Here is a 19,088-nt window from a genome sequence, read left to right as displayed (position 1 = left end):
GTGTCGCGGTACAGGTCTAGGGAAGGGTACCAAAACATTTCTGCAGCATTGAAGGTCCCCAAGAACTCAGTGGCCTCCATCACTCTTAAATGGAATAAGTTTGGAACCACCAGGACTCTTCCTAGAGCTGGCCGCCCAGCCAAACTGAGCAATTGGGGGAGAAAGGCCTTGGTCAAGGAGGTGACCAAGAACCCAATGGTCACTCTGACAGCGCTTCAGAGTTCCTCTGTGGAGATGGGAGAACCTTCCAGAAGGACAATCATCCCTGCAGCACTCCACCAATCAGGCCTTTATGGTAGAGTGACCAGACGGATGCCACTCCTCAGTAAAAGGCACATGACAGCTCGCTTGAAGTTTGCCAAAAGGCACCTAAAGGACTCTGACCATGAGAAACAAGATTATCTGGTCTGATGAAACCAAGATTGAACTCTTTGGACTGAATACAAAGTGTCATGTCAGGAGGAAACCTGGCACCATCCCTACGGTGAAGCATGGTGGTGGCAACATCATGCTGTGGGGATGTTTTTCAGCGGCAGGGACTGGGAGACTAGTCAGACAGGAAAGATGAACGGAGCAAAGTACAAAGAGACCATTGATGAAAACCTACTCCAGAGCACTCAGGACCTCAGACTGGGGCGAAGGTTGACCTTCAAACAGGACAACAACCTTAAGCACACAGCCAAGACAACACTTGAGTGGCCCAGCTAGAGCCCAGACTTTAACCTGATCGGACATCTCTGGAGAGACCTGAAAATATCTGTGCAGCGACACTCCCCATCCAACCTGACAGAGCTTGAGAAGATCTGAAGAGAAGAATGGGAGAAACTCCCCAAATACAGGAGTACCCAAGAAGACTCAAGGCTGTAATCGCTGCCAAAGGTGCTTCAACAAAGTACTGACTAAAGGTTCTCAATACTTATGTAAATGTGATTTCAGTTTTGTATTTTAAATAAATTTGCAAAAATATCTAAAAATCTGTTTTTGCTTTGTCATTATGTGGTATTGTGTGTAGATTGATGAAAAAACGAACAATTTATTCAATTTTAGAATAAGGCTTTAACGTAACATCAAAAAGTCAAGAGTTCTGAATACTTTCCGAATGCACTGTATATATGTGGGTGAGATCCTAGAAGTTGGCTCTGATGTTTTTGGGGACTATGTGTACAAGTAGAAAGGCTGGAAAAGCTTGAGTGATCTGTTTGATGTTAATCGGTTATAAAAGATCCGTTATACATTCGCAGAACATAGCTGGAACAATGCCTTTGATGTGCAGTGAAATGTCAATGTATCAAAATAGCCAAAAGTACATGGTCATTTTTTTAAGGGAAAAGATTCCATTCATGTCGGATACAAATTAAATATGAATTGGATCGAAATAGATAGATTTCGAGTCTATTATAGGTAGCGAGTGTCCACTGTAAAAAGTAATCAAGGTTGCACAGATATTGCAATGATGGCACAGCACACCTGCGTGCACGCACACACACACATTTTTATCTGCCAAGTTTTCTGAGGAAACATTAACGTGACCATGTATTTCATACTTCTCTTTTCCTTGATGTAAAGTCACGGTTGCACTTTACCTTCACTTACATCATCATGGATAGTGAAAAGTATTTTCAATTATATGCTAAGAATTATGTTTCATAGTGATAATAGCTTGACAGATGAGATCCACTGGGACCTCATCAGAATTTCCTCTGCCATTTGACTCTTGATAGAGCATCCTGCTATAAAACCTGGGACGTTCGAATAGTCTCTACAAAGCTTGAGAATCCATCTACGTTTTACTTCTAAAAATGTTTTACACTACAGTTGCTACCTATAGTTTTGTTTTATGCTCACATTTTAGGTTATCCAATGATAAATTGTGCATACATTATTTCATTTAGAGCCATTTATTTATGAACAGAAGGCTGATAAACCTTCACGGAGGGCGAAGGCTCCATCGTGACATAAATACCCTAAAGAAATCTCCTCCCAACATCCACAACATCCTTGATTCTACTTTTTCAATTAATTACCAGCGCCAGCCCTTGCTGTGCTGACATGAACCCGAGTGAGTTATGTCCTGGGGTTTGGACTCCTGACTACCATCAGGGCCCTGTGACCTAGCATGTTTTAATCGCTTGGCAACTGCCATTATTAAGCTAGAGGAACATGGTCACCTGGTCCTTCATGCTAGTTACTTAGCAGTCTCTGCCCCCTGCTATTCACCAGACAATGGCCGTACTACCATACTAGCGTAGTACATACTTAATCTGCGTAGTATGTACTCATCGTCACATACTATTTATCACATACTGTTTAGTAAAAAGTATGCAGTATACCATGGCCACAACATACTACTTTTGGTGCATTCAAGACAACTGGGAAATTAGAAACAACTCAGACTGTGAAAAATTGTGACATCAGTGATTTTCAAGTCGTAGAAGTCAGAGCTTTGGGATGATGCCTAAGTTTCTGACTTGTTATTCCGAGTTGGATGATCGTTCAAAAGGTCACCACCATCAGTAACGGTTTCGCATATGAACTGGAAAGGATTGTATGTAGCCCCACCCAGTGACCTTTCACTATAGCAGAATGCCAGAGTGTTGTTGCTTTGGGTTAACGTTAGATAGATAAGTAGCTAGCATTTGGAGTAAACTTGAGTTAACCGTAGGCCTAAGCATACAGTATATCAATAGAAGAGTCACCTGAAGCATGAGAGTAATGGGAAATACAGTAGAGGAATGCAGTGCTAAGGCAGAGGGCTCGTAATGAGGACGACTGGCTAGCTAGTTCGTACTCGGAACAGAGCTTTCAGGTGCCATACACCCCAAGTGGGTGCCGTACATTATGAAGGAGAAGTCCAGTGGCTACAGAGTTCCCAGAGTAGCTAGCCCTCTACAAGATTGTCACCAGACTCCATCTTCATCCACCATCTCCTGACCACATTCCTCTGATGATGCTCCCGTACCTCTTGCCGTGCGGTAACAGAGAGAACAGTAAATGACCTGGCTGGCTGAGTCTTACAATGTTTACGTCCTTCCTCTGACACTGCATTTTCTTGTTTGCTTATGGTCCTATACAGCTTGTTGAGGGCGATAATAGTGCCAGCATCGGTCTGTGGTGGTAAGTAGCCAGCTACGAAAACTATCTTGGTAAATAGTATGGTCTCCAGCTTAGTATGAGGTATTCTAACTCAGGCAACCTGAACTTTGAGACTTCCTTAATATTAGAGATTGCGCACCAGCTGGTGTTAACAAAGAGACACACACCACCACAAAGCTGCCTACTAACATCTGTAGCCATGAAATGCTTTGAAAGGTTGGTCCTGGCTCACATCAACACCATCATCCCAGACACCCTGCACCCACTCCAATTCGCATACCGCCCCAAGAGACTCACAGATGATGCAATCTCTATTGCACTCCACACTGTCTTTTCCCTGCTGAATAAAAGGAACACTTACAGTTGAAGTCGGAAGTTTACATACACTTAGGTTGGAGCCATTAAAACTCGTTTTTTAAACCACTCCACAAATTTCTTGTTAACATACTATATTTTAGGTGCATGACACAAGTAATTTTTCCAACAATTGTTTACAGATAGATTATTTCACCTATAATTCACTGTATTACAATTCCAGTGGGTCAGAAGTTTACATACACTTTAAACAGCTTGGAAAATTCCAGAAAATTATGTTTAGAAGCTTCTGTTAGACTGACATAATTTGAGTCAATTGGAGGTGTACCTGTGGATGTATTTCAAGACCTACCTTCAAACTTTGTGCCTCTTTGCTTGACATGCACATGTCTGGTTCATCCTTGGGAGCAATTTCCAAACACCTGAAGGTACCACGTTCATCTGTACAAACAATAGTATGCAAGTATAAACACCATGGGATGACGCAGGCGTCATACCGCTCAGGAAGGAGACGCGTTCTGTCTCCTAGAGATGAACGTACTTTGGTGCAAAAGGTGCAAATCAATCCCAGAACAACAGAAAATGACCTTGTGAAGATGCTGGAGGAAACAGGTACAAAAGTATATATATCCACAGTAAAATGAGTCCTATATCAACATAACTTGAAAGGCTGCTCAGCAAGGAAGAAGCCACAGCTCCAAAACGGCCATAAAAAAGCCAGACTACGGTTTGCAAATGCGCATGGGGGCAAAGATTGTGCTTTTTGGAGAAATGTCCTGTGGTCTGATGAAACAAAAATGGAACTGTTTGGCCATAAAGACCATCGTTATGTTTGGAGGAAAAGGGGGAGGCTTGCAAGCCAAAGAACACCATCCCAACCGTGAAGCACGGGGGTGGCAGCATCATGTTGTGGGGGTGCTTTGCTGCAGGAGGGACTGGTGCAATTCACATAATAGATGGCATCATGATTAAGGACAATTATGTGGATATATTGAAGCAACATCGCAGACATCAGTCAGGAAGTTAAAGCATGGTCGCAAATGGGTCTTCCAAATGGACAGTGACCACAAGCATACTTCCACAAGCATACTTATTATGGCTGGGGGCAGTATTGAGTAGCTTGGTTGAAAAAGGTGCCCAGAGTAAACTGCCTGCTACTCAGGTCCAGTTGCCTATATATGCATAGTATTTGTATATTCGGATAGAAAACACTCTGAAGTTTATACAACTGTTTGAATGACGTGTGTGAGTTTAACAGAACTCATATGGCAGGCAAAACCCTGAGAACAATCCAACCAGGAAGTTGGAAATCAGAGGTTTGTAGTTTTTCAAGTCACTGTCTATCGAATATACAGTGTCTATGGGGTCATATTGCACTTCCTAAGGCTTCCACTAGATGTCAACAGTCTTTAGAACCTTGTTTGATGCTTCTACTGTGAAGTGGGGGCTAATGAGAGCTGAATGAGTCAGGGCTCTGCCAGAGTGGCATGAGCTGATCACGCGTGCTCACGTGAGTTAGCTCTGTTCTATTGCATTTCTACAGACAAAGGAATTCTCCGGTTGGAACATTATTGAAGATTTATGATAAAACATCCTAAAGATGGATTCTATACTTCGTTTGACATGTTTCTACGAACTGTAATATAACTTTTCATCTGAACTTTCGCCTGGACTTGCCCGCGCGTTGTGAGTTTGGATTGTGTACTAAACACGCAAACAAAAAGGAGGTATTTGGACACAAATGATGGACTTTATCAAACAAAACAAACATTTATTGTGGAACTGGGATTCCTGGGAGTGCATTCTGATGAAGATCATCAAAGGTAAGTGAATATTTATAATGCTATTTCTGACTTATGTTGACTCCACAACACGGCGTATATCTGTATGGCTTGTTTTGTTGTCTGAGCGGTGTACTCAGATTATTGCATGGTGTGCTTTTTCGGTAAAGCTTTTTTTAAATCTGACACAGAGGTTACATTTTAAGGAGACGTTTATCTGAAGTTCCATGCATAACACTTGTATATTCACCAACATTTATGATGAGTATTTCTGTAAATTGATGTGGCTCTCTGCAAAATCACAGGATGTTTTGGAAGCAAAACATTACTGAACGTAACGCGCCAATGTAAACTGAGATTTTTGGATATAAATATGAACTTTATCGAACAAAACATACATGTATTGTGTAACATGAAGTCCTATGAGTGTCATCTGATGAAGATCATCAAAGGTTAGTGATTAATTTTATCTCTATTTCTGCCTTTGGTGACTCCTCTCTTTGGATGGAAAAATTTATGTGTTTTTCTGTGACTAGGTACTGACCTAACATAATCGTTTGTAGTGCTTTTGTCGTAAAGCCTTTTTGAAATTGGATACTGTGGTGGGATTAACAACACGTTTATCTTTATAATGGTGTAAAATACTTGTATGTTTGAGGAATTTTAATTATGAGATTTCTGTTGTTTTGAATATGGTGCCCTGCACTTTCACTGGCTGTTGTCATATCGATCCCGTTAACGGGATCTAAGTCATAATACGTTTTAAGGACAACAAAGTCAAGGTATTGGAGTGGCCATCACAAAGCCCTGACCTCAATCCTATAGGAAATATTGGGTGCAGAACTGAAAAAGCGTGTGCTAGCAAGTAGGACTGACTCAGTTACACCAGCTCTGTCAGGAAGAATGGGCCAAAATTCACCCAACTTATTGTGGGAAGCTTGTGGAAGGCTACCTGAAACGTTTTACCCAAGTTAAACAATTTAAAGGCAATGCTACCAAATACTAATTGAGTGTATGTAAACTTCTGACCCACTGGGAATGTGATGAAAAAAAAAATTAATTCTGAAATAAATAATTGTCTCTACTTTTATTCTGACATTTCACATTCTTAAAATAGTGGTGATCCTAAATGACCTAAGACAGGAATTTTTACTAGGATTAAATGTCAGGAATTGTGAAAAACGGAGTTTAAATGTATTTGGCTAAGGTGTATGTAACCTTATGACTTCAACTGTACATAAGAATGCTGTTCATAGACTACAGCTCAGTGTTCAACACCATAGTGCCCTCCAAACTCATCATTAAGCTAAGGACCCTGGGACTGAAAACCAATCTCTACAACTGGATCTTGGACTTCCTGACGGGCCGCTCCAGGTGGTGAGGGTAGGCAGCAACACATCTGCCACGCTGACCCTCAATCACGGTTGTGTGCTTAGTCCGCTCCTATACTATTTGTTCATCCACGACTGCATGGCCACGTACGACTCCAACACCATCATTAAGTTTGGAGACGTTACAATGGTGGAAGGCCTGATCACAGATGACGATGAGAGCCTATAGGAAGAAGATCAGAACCTTGGCAGTGTGGTGCCATGACAACAACCTCTCCCTCAACGTCAGCAAGACAAAGGAGCTGAGCACGCCCGCCCCTATTCACATTGACTGGGCTGTAGTTGAGCGGGTCGAGAGCTTCAAGTTCCTCGGTGTCCACATCACACTGACAACCCAACACACACACAATACATACAGTACTCTCACACACAACAACAAAAAACACACACATGCATATTGATGCCACACACACACAAACACTCACACATAGACACTTTCATACTCTTTCACACTCTTTACATATACTGCTGTTGCTACTCTTTTACCACTACCTACATATGACCTAAATTACCTTAACTACCTCGTACCCCTGCATATTGACTCGGTACCGGTACTCCTTGTAAAGGACAGATTTCAACATCAATAGGTATTATTAATTATTAATAGGTATTATGCCAATTGCAGTACATTTCTCTGGAAAACTTGCTCCTTTCTAACACTTATAGTATATCTTCACACGTACAGTGCCTTGCGAAGGTATTCGGCCCACCTGGAACTTTGCGACCTTTTGCCACATTTCAGGCTTCAAACATAAAGATATAAAACTGTATTTTTTTGTGAAGAATCTACAACAAGTGGGACACAATCATGAAGCGGAACGACATTTATTGGATATTTCAAACTTCTTTAACAAATAAAAAACTGAAAAAATGGGCGTGCAAAATTATTCAGCCCCCTTAAGTTAATACTTTGTAGCGCCACCTTTTGCTGCGATTACAGCTGTAAGTCGCTTGGGGTATGTCTCTATCAGTTTTGCACATCGAGAGACCGACATTTTTTCCCATTCCTCCTTGCAAAACAGCTCGAGCTCAGTGAGGTTGGATGAAGAGCATTTGTGAACAGCAGTTTTCAGTTCTTTCCACAGATTCTCGATTGGATTCAGGTCTGGACTTTGACTTGGCCATTCTAACACCTGGATATGTTTATTTTTGAACCATTCCATTGTAGATTTTGCTTTATGTTTTGGATCATTGTCTTGTTGGAAGACAAATCTCCGTCCCAGTCTCAGGTCTTTTGCAGACTCCATCAGGTTTTCTTCCAGAATGGTCCTGTATTTGGCTCCATCCATCTTCCCATCAATTTTAACCATCTTCCCTGTCCCTGCTGAAGTAAAGCAGGCCCAAACCATGATGCTGCCACCACCATGTTTGACAGTGGGGATGGTGTGTTCAGCTGTGTTGCTTTTACGCCAAACATAACGTTTTGCATTGTTGCCAAAAAGTTACATTTTGGTTTCATCTGACCAGAGCACCTTCTTCCACATGTTTGGTGTGTCTCCCAGGTGGCTTGTGGCAAACTTTAAACAACACTTTTTATGGCTATCTTTAAGAAATGGCTTTCTTCTTGCCACTCTTCCATAAAGGCCAGATTTGTGCAATATATAACTGATTGTTGTCCTATGGACAGAGTCTCCCACCTCAGCTGTAGATCTCTGCAGTTCATCCAGAGTGATCATGGGCCTCTTGGCTGCATCTCTGATCAGTCTTCTCCTTGTATGAGCTGAAAGTTTAGAGGGACGGCCAGGTCTTGGTAGTTTTGCAGTGGTCTGATACTCCTTCCATTTCAATATTATCGCTTGCACAGTGCTCCTTGGGATGTTTAAAGCTTGGGAAATCTTTTTGTATCCAAATCCGGCTTTAAACTTCTTCACAACAGTATCTCGGACCTGCCTGGTGTGTTCCTTGTTCTTCATGATGCTCTCTGCGCTTTTAACGGACCTCTGAGACTATCACAGTGCAGGTGCATTTATACGGAGACTTGATTACACACAGGTGGATTGTATTTATCATCATTAGTCATTTAGGTCAACATTGGATCATTCAGAGATCCTCACTGAACTTCTGGAGAGAGTTTGCTGCACTGAAAGTAAAGGGGCTGAATAATTTTGCACGCCCAATTTTTCAGTTTTTGATTTGTTAAAAAAGTTTGAAATATCCAAAAATGTCGTTCCACTTCATGATTGTGTCCGACTTGTTGTTGGCAAAAGGTCGCAAAGTTCAAGGGGGGCGAAAACTTTCGCAAGGCACTGTACATGAATTTGCTGGTGAAGCATAGGAAATATGGGAACGTGTTGCTGCACTCAGAGGAAGGGGAAACTTTATTAGCTAAGTACAGCAGAGAAAAAAACGTCAAGATAACATACAGTAGCATACCGTGTATATTCTTCTTCAGCCATGCATGTGGCTGCTGCCCCTCCGGCTCACACTCCTTCACATAGATTCTGAAAATACACAAGATGAAGTACAATATTAACCAAAACAAGAGCAAATTAGAGTTTTGTGAACTTTCAGTAGATACCTAGAATTCCACATATTTTATCAAATTGGAGTGCCAAGGTAAAACAGCAACGAGTGCAGCTTATCATTACTTTACTCATAACAGGTTATATGCAATGATACTAGCTAAAGTAGACCCATTCAGCCTGTAACCGTTCAGGTAGAAAATAATATTGCATAGCATGAAAATTACAATCAGAATCAGCTCAACACAGATAAACTGATGTGACAAATCAGGAGAAGCAGAAGAAAAGAGAAGTGTTGGGACCAGCACCGCTGTGGAAAATAGGAATGTAGGCATTACTAATGTTAGCTATTACTAACGTTAGCTATAGCTAGTGACAGTGCATAGTGCAGTGGCAAGAGAGCTAACTATGGCCGCATGACTTATTCAAAAGCTTTTTTTACTGCACTGAATTGTTCGACACTGAAAGCCCTGGTTACAACAAGTTGCTAGCTAGCTAACTAGGCTAATGATAAATATGAAGTTGTCCCTCAACAGCAAGCAAGTAACCATTGTTACTGTTCAAACAGTTATAACCTCTAGTCCTACTAAAAGCACATAGCTAGCTAAAGGCACGGCAGGCAGCAGGCTGCAGATCAGTTTTCAAAGATGTAACATTACAATGAAACTACTTATTAAATCAGATTGTATTGGTCACATACACATTTTTAGAAGATGTTATTGCGGGTGTAGCAAAATGCTTGTTCTCCTAGCTCCAACAGTGTAGTAGTATCTAACAATTCACAATACACAAATCTAAAAGTAACAGAATGGAATTCAGAAATATTCGGATATTAGAATGAGCAATGTCTGAGTGGAATTGCCTAAAATACAGTAGAATAGAATACAGTATATACATATGAGATGAGCAAAGCCGTATGTAAACAGATATTAGAGTGACTAGTGTTCCATTATTAAAGTTGCCAGTGATTCCATGTCTATGTATATAAGCCTGCGCCTCTAAGGTGCAGGGTTGAGTAACCGGGTGGTAGCCGGCTAATGATGGCTATTGGACAGTCTGATGGCCTTGAGATAGAAGCTGTTTTTCAGTCCCTCGGTCCCAGCTTTGATGCACCTGTACTGACCTCGCCTTCTGGATGATAGCGGGGTGAACAGGCTGTGGCTCCGGTGGTTAATGTAATTGATGATCTTTTTGGCCTTCCTGTGACATCGGGTGCTGTAGGTGACCTGGAGGGCAGGCAGTGTGCCCCAGGTGATGCGTTGGGCAGGACGCACCACCCTCTGGAGAGACCTGTGTTTGCGGGCGGTGCAGTCGCCGTACCAGGCGGTGTTACAGCCCGACAGGATGCTCTCAGTTGTGCATCTGTAAAAGTTTGTGAGGGTCTTAGGGGCCATGCCAAATTTCTTCAGCCTCCTGAAGTTGAAGAGGTGCTATTGTGCATTCTTCACCACACTGTCTGTGTGGGTGGATCATTTCAGATTGTCAGTGATGTGTAGGCCGAGGAACTCACTAACTCAGAAAGGCTGCTGCGTGCATTGAGACCCAATCACTGGCCACCTTAATAAATGGATCACTAGTCACTTCATACAATGCACTCTAAATAATGCCACTTTAATATTTGCATACCTTATATTACTCATATCACATGTATATACTGCATTTTATACCATCTATTGCACCTTCGCCATCGCTTATCTATATACTTACATGTACATATTAGAGGTCGACCGATTATGATTTTTCAACGCTGATACCGATACCGATTATTGGAGGACCAAAAAAGCCAATACCGATTTAATCACCCAATTTTATTTTATTTGTAATAATGACAGTTACAACAATACTGAATGAACACTTATTTTAACTTAAGATAATACATCAATAAAATCTATTTAGCCTCAAGTAAATAATGAAACATGTTCAATTTGGTTGAAATAATGCAAAAACAAAGTGTTGGAGAAAGTAAAAGTGCAATATTTGTCAAGTAAGAAAGCTAACGTTTAGGTTCCTTGCTCAGAAACATGAGAACATATGAAAGCTGGTGGTTCCTTTTAACATGAGTCTTCAATGTTCCCAGGTAAGACGTTTTAGGTTGTAGTTATTATAGGAATTATAAGACTATTTCTCTCTATACCATTTGTATTTCATTAACCTTTGACTATTGGATGTTCTTATAGGCACTTTAGTATTGCCAGTGTAACAGTATAGCTTCCGTCCCTCTCCTCGCTCCTCCCTGGGCTCGAACCAGGAACACAACGACAACAGCCACCCTCGAAGCAGCGTTACCCATGCAGAGCAAGGGAAACAACCACTCCAAGGCTCAGAGCGAGCGAGTGACATTTGAAACGCTATTAGCGTGTGCTAACTAGCCAGACATTTCACTTCGGTTACACCAGCCTCATCTCGGGAGTTGATATGCTTGAAGTCATAAACAGCGCAATGCTTGACACACAACGAAGAGCTGCTGGCAAAACGCACGAAAGTACTGTTTTAATGAATGTTTACACACCTGCTTCTGCCTACCACCGCTCAGTCAGATACTTAGATACTTGTATGCTCAGCATGACACACTAGATAATATCTAGTAATATCATCAACCATATGTAGTTAACTAGTGATTATGATTGATTGATTGTATTTTAATAAGATAAGTTTAATGCCAGCTAGCAATTTACCTTGGTTTACTGCATTCGCGTAACAGGCAGTCTCAAAATCTCACGATACATGGCCCCATTCATTCTTTCCTTTACACGGATCAGTCATCCTGGTCCCTTTGCAGAAAAACAGCCCCAAAGCATGATGTTTCCACCCCCATGCTTCACAGTAGGTATGGTGTTCTTTGACTGCAACTCAGCATTCTTTGTCCTCCAAACACGAGTTATACACAAGTTATATTTTGGTTTCATCTGACCATATGACATTCTCCCAATCTTCTTCTGGGTCATCCAAATGCTCTCTAGCAAACTTCAGATGGGCCTGGACATGTACTGGCTTAAGCAGGGGGACACGTCTGGCACTGCAGGATTTGAGTCCCTGGCGGCGTAGTGTGTTACTGATGGTAGGCTTTGTTACTTTGGTCCCAGCTCTCTGCAGGTCATTCACTAGGTCCCCCCTTGTGGTTCTGGGATTTTTGCTCACTGTTCTTGTGATCATTTTTACCCCACGGGGTGAGATCTTGCGTGGAGCCCCAGATCGAGGGAGATTATCAGTGGTCTTGTATGTCTTCCATTTCCTAATAATTGCTCCCACAGTTGATTTCTTCAAACCAAGCTGCTTACCTATTGCAGATTCAGTCTTCCACGCCTGGTGCAGGTCTACAATTTTGTTTCTGGTGTCCTTTGACAGCTCTTTGGTCTTGGCCATAGTGGAGTTTGGAGTGTGACTGTTTGAGGTTGTGGACAGGTGTATTTTATACTGATAACAAGTTCAAACAGGTGCCATTAATATAGGTAACGAGTGGAGGACAGAGGAGCCTCTTAAAGAAGATGTTACAGGTCTGTGAGAGCCAGAAATCTTGCCTGTTTGTAGGTGACCAAATACTTATTTTCCACCATAATTTGCAAATAAATTCATTAAAAATCCTACAATGTGATTTTATGGACTTTTTCCCCCTCATTTTATCTGTCATAGTTTAAGTGTACCTATGATTAAAATTACAGGACTCTCTCATCTTTTTAAGTGGGAGAACTTGCAAAATTGGTGGCTGACTAAATACTTTTTTGCCCCACTGTATCTCATTTACAGAAGTTTTCACACCCCCAGGTCAATACTTTGTAGAAACACATTTGGCAGAGATTACAGCTATGTCTTTCTATGTAAGTCTCTAAGAGCTTTACACATCTTGATTTGCAGCGTTTGCCCATTATTCTTTTCAAAAAGCTTCAAGCTCCTGTCAAATTGGTTGTAGGTCATTGCTAGACAACAATTGTTAAGCCTTGCCATAGATTTTCAAGTAGATTTAAGTAATTCAGTCTTCTTGGTAAGCAACTCCATGGTAGATTTGTGGGTTATTGTCTTGCTGAAAGGTGAATTCATCTCCCAATGTCGGGTGGAAAGCAGACTGAACCAGGTTTTCCTCTAGGATTTTGCCTGTGCTTAGCTCCATTCAGTTTCTATTTTATCCTGAAAAACTCTCAGGTCCTTAACGATTACAAGCATGCACATAACATGATGCAGCCACCACTATGCTTGAAAATATGAGTGGTACTCAGTAATGTGTTGTATTGGATTTGCCTCAAACATAACACTTTGTATTTAGGACAAAAAAATGTTTTGCAGTATTAGTATTAGTATTTAGTGCACTATTTGGCATGTCAAATAACACAACATAATCTGTTTCAGTAGCTATATAGTTAGCTAGCTTTTTTTATTTTGAAGGCAAACCGCAATTTCCACTATTATGCCTAATCCTTATTGTGGCTAGCTTCACAACACATAACTCAGTCCGGTCGAGCCTCACTAGCCAGATGAAGCCAGCTGCTTATAACGTTAGCTTTAGGAAACAGGGTTAAGTAGCTGGCTAGCTATTTATTTTCATGAACTGAAGTTCAATTTCAATAGGCTAAGAACAAGTGTCAACCTAGCTAATACTTACTCACAAGGATTCCTAAATCATTGCTAAGAATAATGAAAATGACTTCAGTTTTTACTGGTCATTGTTTTCAGGCTGGTTGTATTGGTGCTTGCTACTGTAGGTACCCCAGAAATTTGTGGCCGGTGTTTGCTTGTTTGCTGACTTTTTTGTAAAGCTTTGACAGTGCTACTGTATCTTTTTTTGACACGCAAAGACTCAAACGGTGTTCCATAGTCTGTATGTCGTGAAGCTATTACTGTGTAACTCTGGTAGGGCAACATCGGAAAAATAGCGCACTTAATGTTAATGGTAATGTTAACCGGTGCTCGACCAGTAGCAGACATTGTGGGCTAATTTAGGTATGCTGTGTTGCATGTATAGCGCAAAATTTTACGTGGCGTGATTACGTCATGTACCTTCGTTATGTAGGTAAGCACTTCAGCTTTGACATCGATTTAGCAAATCGGGCGTTAAACTAGACATCGGCCAATACCGATGTTGGCATTTTTAGCTAATATCGACCGATTACGATATGTTCACCGGTATATCGTGCATCCCTCATTTTTACCCATCTACCAATATGGGCCCTTCTTTGCGAGGCATTGGAAAACCTCCCTTGTGTTTGTGGTTGAATCTGTGTTTGAAATTCGCTGCTTGACTGAGGGACCTTATAGATAATTGTATGTGTGGGAAACAGAGATGAGGTAGTCATTCAAAAATCATGTTAAGCACTATTATTTCACACAGAGTGAGTCCATGCAACTTATTACTCTACCTTGTACCTTAGAGGCAGCAGCCAGTAACTGAAAGGTTGCTGGATCGAATCCCCGAGCTGACAAATTAAATTAAAAATATGTTGTTCTGCTGTTCCCCGGGCGCCGAAGACATGGATTTCGATTATGGCAGCCCCCCGCACCTCTCTGATTGAGGGGTTGGGTTAAATGCGGAAGACACATTTCAGTTGAATGCATTCAGTTGTACAACTGACTAGGTAACCCTGTTTCCCCTTTCCCCTATGTACAGTACATGGAACACTGGTCACTTTAAATAATGTTTATATACTGTTTTACCCACTTCATATGTAAATACTGTATTCTAGTCAAGGTCTATCCTATTTAACTATTGCTGTACATATACTATTCTTCATATATACTACATATTCTATCCATATACTGTCCATATTGTCTATACATCCCATCAAATATATACAGTGCATTCGGACCCCTTGACTTTTTCCACATTTTGTTACGTTATAGCCTTGTTCTAAAATCAATAAAATTGTTTCTTTTTTCCTCATCAATCTACACACAATACCCTATAATGACAACGCAAATCATGTCCAATCAATTGAATTTACCACAGGTGGACTCCAATCAAGTTGTAGAAACATCTCAAGGATGATCAATGGAAGCAGGATGCACTTGAGCTCAATTTCGAGTCTCATAGCAATACTATACTTATGTAAATATATATATATTGCAAACATTTCTAAAAACCTGTTTTTGCTTTGTCATTGTGTGGCATTGTGTGTGATTGATGAGGAAATGTTTCTATTTTATAAACACCTTATAAACTGCGCCCCAGGTGGAAAGGGTAGGCAACAACACATCTGCCTCGCTGATCCTCAACACTGGGGCCCCTCAGGGGTTCGTGCTTAGTCTCCTCCTGTACTCCCTTTTCACCCATGACTGAGTGGCCAAGCACGACTCCAACACCATCATTAAGGCAGTGTGGTACCAGGTCAACAACCTCTCCACTAATGTGAGCAAGACAAAGGAGCTGATCGTCGTCTACAGGAAAAGCATGGCCAAATAGGCCCCTACTAGCATCGACGTGGCTGTAGTGGAGCGGGTCGAGAGCTTCAAGTTCCTTGGTGTCCACATCACTTACAAACTATCATGGTCCAAACACACCAAGACAGCCATGAAGAGGGCCCAACAACACCTTTTCCACCTAAGAAGACTGAATAGATTTGGCATGGGTCCCCAGATCCTCAAAAAGTTATTCAGCTGCACCATCGAGAGCATGGTTGCATAACCGCCTGGTATGGCAACTGCTCGACATCCGACCTTAAGGCGCTGCAGAGGGTAGTGCGGTAAATCCCTGGGGCCAATCTTTTATTTTTATTGGCCAGTCTGAGATATGGCTTTTTCTTTGCAACTCTGCCTAGAAGGCCAGCATCCCAGATTTGGCTCTTCACTGTTGACGTTGAGTCTGGTGTAATGCGGGTATTATTTAATGAAGCTTCCAGTTGAGGACTTGTGAGGCATCTGTTTCTCAAACTAGACACTCAAATGTACTTGTCCTCTTGCTCAGTTGTGCACCGGGGCCTCCCACTCCTCTTTCTATTTTGTTTAGAGACAGTTTGCGCTGTTCTGTGAAGGGAGTAGTACACAGCGTTGTACGGGATCTTCAGTTTCATGGCAATTTCTCACATGGAATAGCCTTCATTTCTCAGAACAAGAATAGACTGACATGTTTCAGAAGAAAGATCTTTGTTTCTGGCCATTTTGATCCTGTAATCGAACCCACAAATGCTGATGCTTCAGATACTCAACTAGTCTAAAGGAGGCCAGTTTTATTGCTTCTTTAATCAGAACAACAGTTTTCAGCTCTGCTAAAATAATTGCAAAATGTTTTTCTAATGATCAAATTAACTTTTTAAAATGATAAACTTGGATTAGCTAACACAACGTGCCATTGGAACACAGTAGTGATGGTTGCTGATAATGGGCTTAAAAATCAGCTGTTTCCAGCTACAATAGTCATTTACAACATTAACAATGTCTACGCTGTATTTCTGATCAATTTGATGTTATTTTAATGGAAATTAAATGTGCTTTTCTTTCAAAAACAAGGGTATTTCTAAGTGACCCCAAACTTTTGTAAGGTAGTGTATATATACAATACCAGTTGAAAGTTTGGACCCACGTACTCATTCAAAGGTTTTTCTTAATTTTTACTATTTTTTTTACTATGTAGAATAATAGTGAAGACATCAAAACACGTATAACACATAAGAAATCATGTAGTAACCAAAAAAGTGTTAAACAAATCAAAATATATTTTAGATTTTAGATTCTTCAAAGTAGCCACACTTTGCCTTGATGACATCTTTTCACACTCTTGACATTTTGTCAACCAGCTTCATGAGGTAGTCACCTGGAATGCATTTCAAATAACAGTTGTTAAATGTTAATTTGTGGAATATATTTCCTTCTTAATGCATTTGAGCCAATCAGTTGTGTTGTGACAAGGTAGGGGTGGTTTTCAGAAGATATCCCTATTTCGTAAAAGACCCAAGTCAAATAAGCTCAAATAAGCAAAGAGAAATGACAGGCCGTCATTACTTTAAGTGATGTAGGTCAGTCAATCCTGAAAATGTCAAGAACTTGAACGTTTCTTCAAGTTCAGTGGCAAAAACCATCAAGCTCTATGATGAAACTGGCTCTCATGAGGACCACCACAGGAAAGGGAGACCCAAAGTTACATCTGCTGCAGAGGATAAGTTCATTAGTTACCAGCCTCAGAAATTGCAGCCCAAATAAATGCTTCACACGGTTCAAGTAACAGACACATCTCAACATCATCTTTTCAGAGGAGACAGCGTGAATCAGGCCTCAATTGCTGCAAAGAAACCACTACTAAAGGACACCATTAATAAGAAGAGACTTGCTTGGGCCAATAAACACAAGCAATGGATATTAGACCAGTGAAAAACTGTCCTTTGGTCTGATGAGTCGAAATTTGAGATTTTTGGTTCCAACCGCCGTGTCTTTGTGAGACGCAGAGTAGGTGAACGGATGATCTCCGCATGTGTGGTTCCCACCATGAAGCATGGAGGAGGAGCTGTGTTGGTATGGGGGTGCTTTGCTGGTGACACTGTCAGTGATTTATTTAGATTTCAAGGCACACTTAACCAGCATGGCTTCCACAGCATTCTGCAGTGATACGCCATCCCATCTGGTTTGCGCTTAGTGTGGGACTGTCATTTGTTTTTCAACAGGAAACTGACCCAACACACCTCTAGGCTATTTGACCAAGAAGGAGAGTGATGGAGTGCTGCATTAGATGACCTGGCCTTCCCAATCACCCGATCTCAACCCAATTGAGATTGTTTGGGATGAGTTGGTCCGCAGAGTGAAGGAAAAGCAGGCAACATGTGCTCAGCATATGTGGGAACTCCTTCAAGACTGTTGAAAAGCATTCCAGTTGAAGCTGGTTGAGAGAATGCCAAGAGTGTGCAAGCTGTCATCAAGGCAAAGGGTGGCTACTTTGAAGAATCTCAAATATAAAATATATATTTTTTGTTCAACAATTTTTTTTTTTATCATTCCATATGTGGTATTTCATAGTTTTGATGTCTTCACTATTATTCTACAATGTAGAAAATATACAAAATAAAGAAAATTTGTAGGTTGAATGAGTAGGTGGGTCCAAACTTTTGGCTGAGCAAATTTTTACTACTGAACTTATTTGGACCTGCCAAAACAAACGGGTTGAATTCTTATTGACTCAAGACAGCTTTTCAGGTTTTATTAATTTCCAAACGTTTCTGAAAACATATTTTCCCTTTGACATTATGGGGAATTGTGTGTAGGCCAGTGACATAATCTTAGATTCAATTATTTTAAATTCAGGCTGTAACACAATAAAATGAGGAAAAAGGGGTGTGAACACTTTCTGAAATCACTGTATCTGTCTGCCCTATCCATTCTAATAACCATGATTAGCTATAATAATGGATGTGACAATTGTTACATGTACTGTAAGTTCAAATTCACATAGCAGTCTAATGTCTAAATAAAAATTCACACAGCACTAGCTTGTTGCCTTGGTAACACATTTTCTTGGGAAAATACTAGCTAGCTATGCATCGCTGCTAAATGTTAGCTAACTTCTTATAACAATCAAATTCAACAATGCCAATAATGTTCTAAATTTGACTTTTGAAAGATCAACTCAAAGTTGTAACACTGTTTTACAACACTTTTGGTTTCGCCTCTTGGGAACATTTTACTAGCTAGTGGTCACTAAATGAGCCGGAAATGACATGCAACAACGCTGGATAAAAGTTTGCTAAATGAATACTGGCTCACAAGCTAAATTCACTTGCATCCTTTCTTTTTGTAGGTGGGAAAATATTTTTTACAATTTTATGTTAGAACTACTTTTTACCCATTAAATATATTTTTTTGCTGTGCATTTACTGAGAAATAATCAACACCCTCTGAAAAATCAGAAGTGAGTATTTAGGCGAACAATGTAATTTATTGTTTTAATATGTTGGTTACTGCTTTGTAAAATCAATAAGGTACCACAGGATTTGTGCTATATGCGCACAATATAACATGACAAAGGGCTAGGAACAAGGCCCTACCCACTAAGCACACGGATACTCCAACACACAGGCAAACACTCACTCCACCATTTGCTCATGTAACCGATGTGAAATGACTAGCTAGTTAGTGGT

General features: G+C 40.8%; 1 protein-coding gene across 2 annotated transcripts in view; it reads left to right on the top strand.

Annotated features, from left to right (window-relative positions):
* The window catches only part of LOC110533514 (opioid-binding protein/cell adhesion molecule), a 335,816-nt gene that overhangs the window by 266,589 nt on the left and 50,139 nt on the right, over positions 1-19,088 (top strand). The window lies entirely within an intron of this gene.

The sequence above is a fragment of the Oncorhynchus mykiss genome, chromosome 10 (genome assembly GCF_057628025.1).
Source record: "Oncorhynchus mykiss isolate SJ-2025 chromosome 10, ASM5762802v1, whole genome shotgun sequence".
Taxonomy (NCBI): Eukaryota; Metazoa; Chordata; class Actinopteri; order Salmoniformes; family Salmonidae; genus Oncorhynchus; species Oncorhynchus mykiss.
Note: the sequence above shows the minus strand (reverse complement) of the source record. Positions and strands in the feature narration are given on the sequence as shown.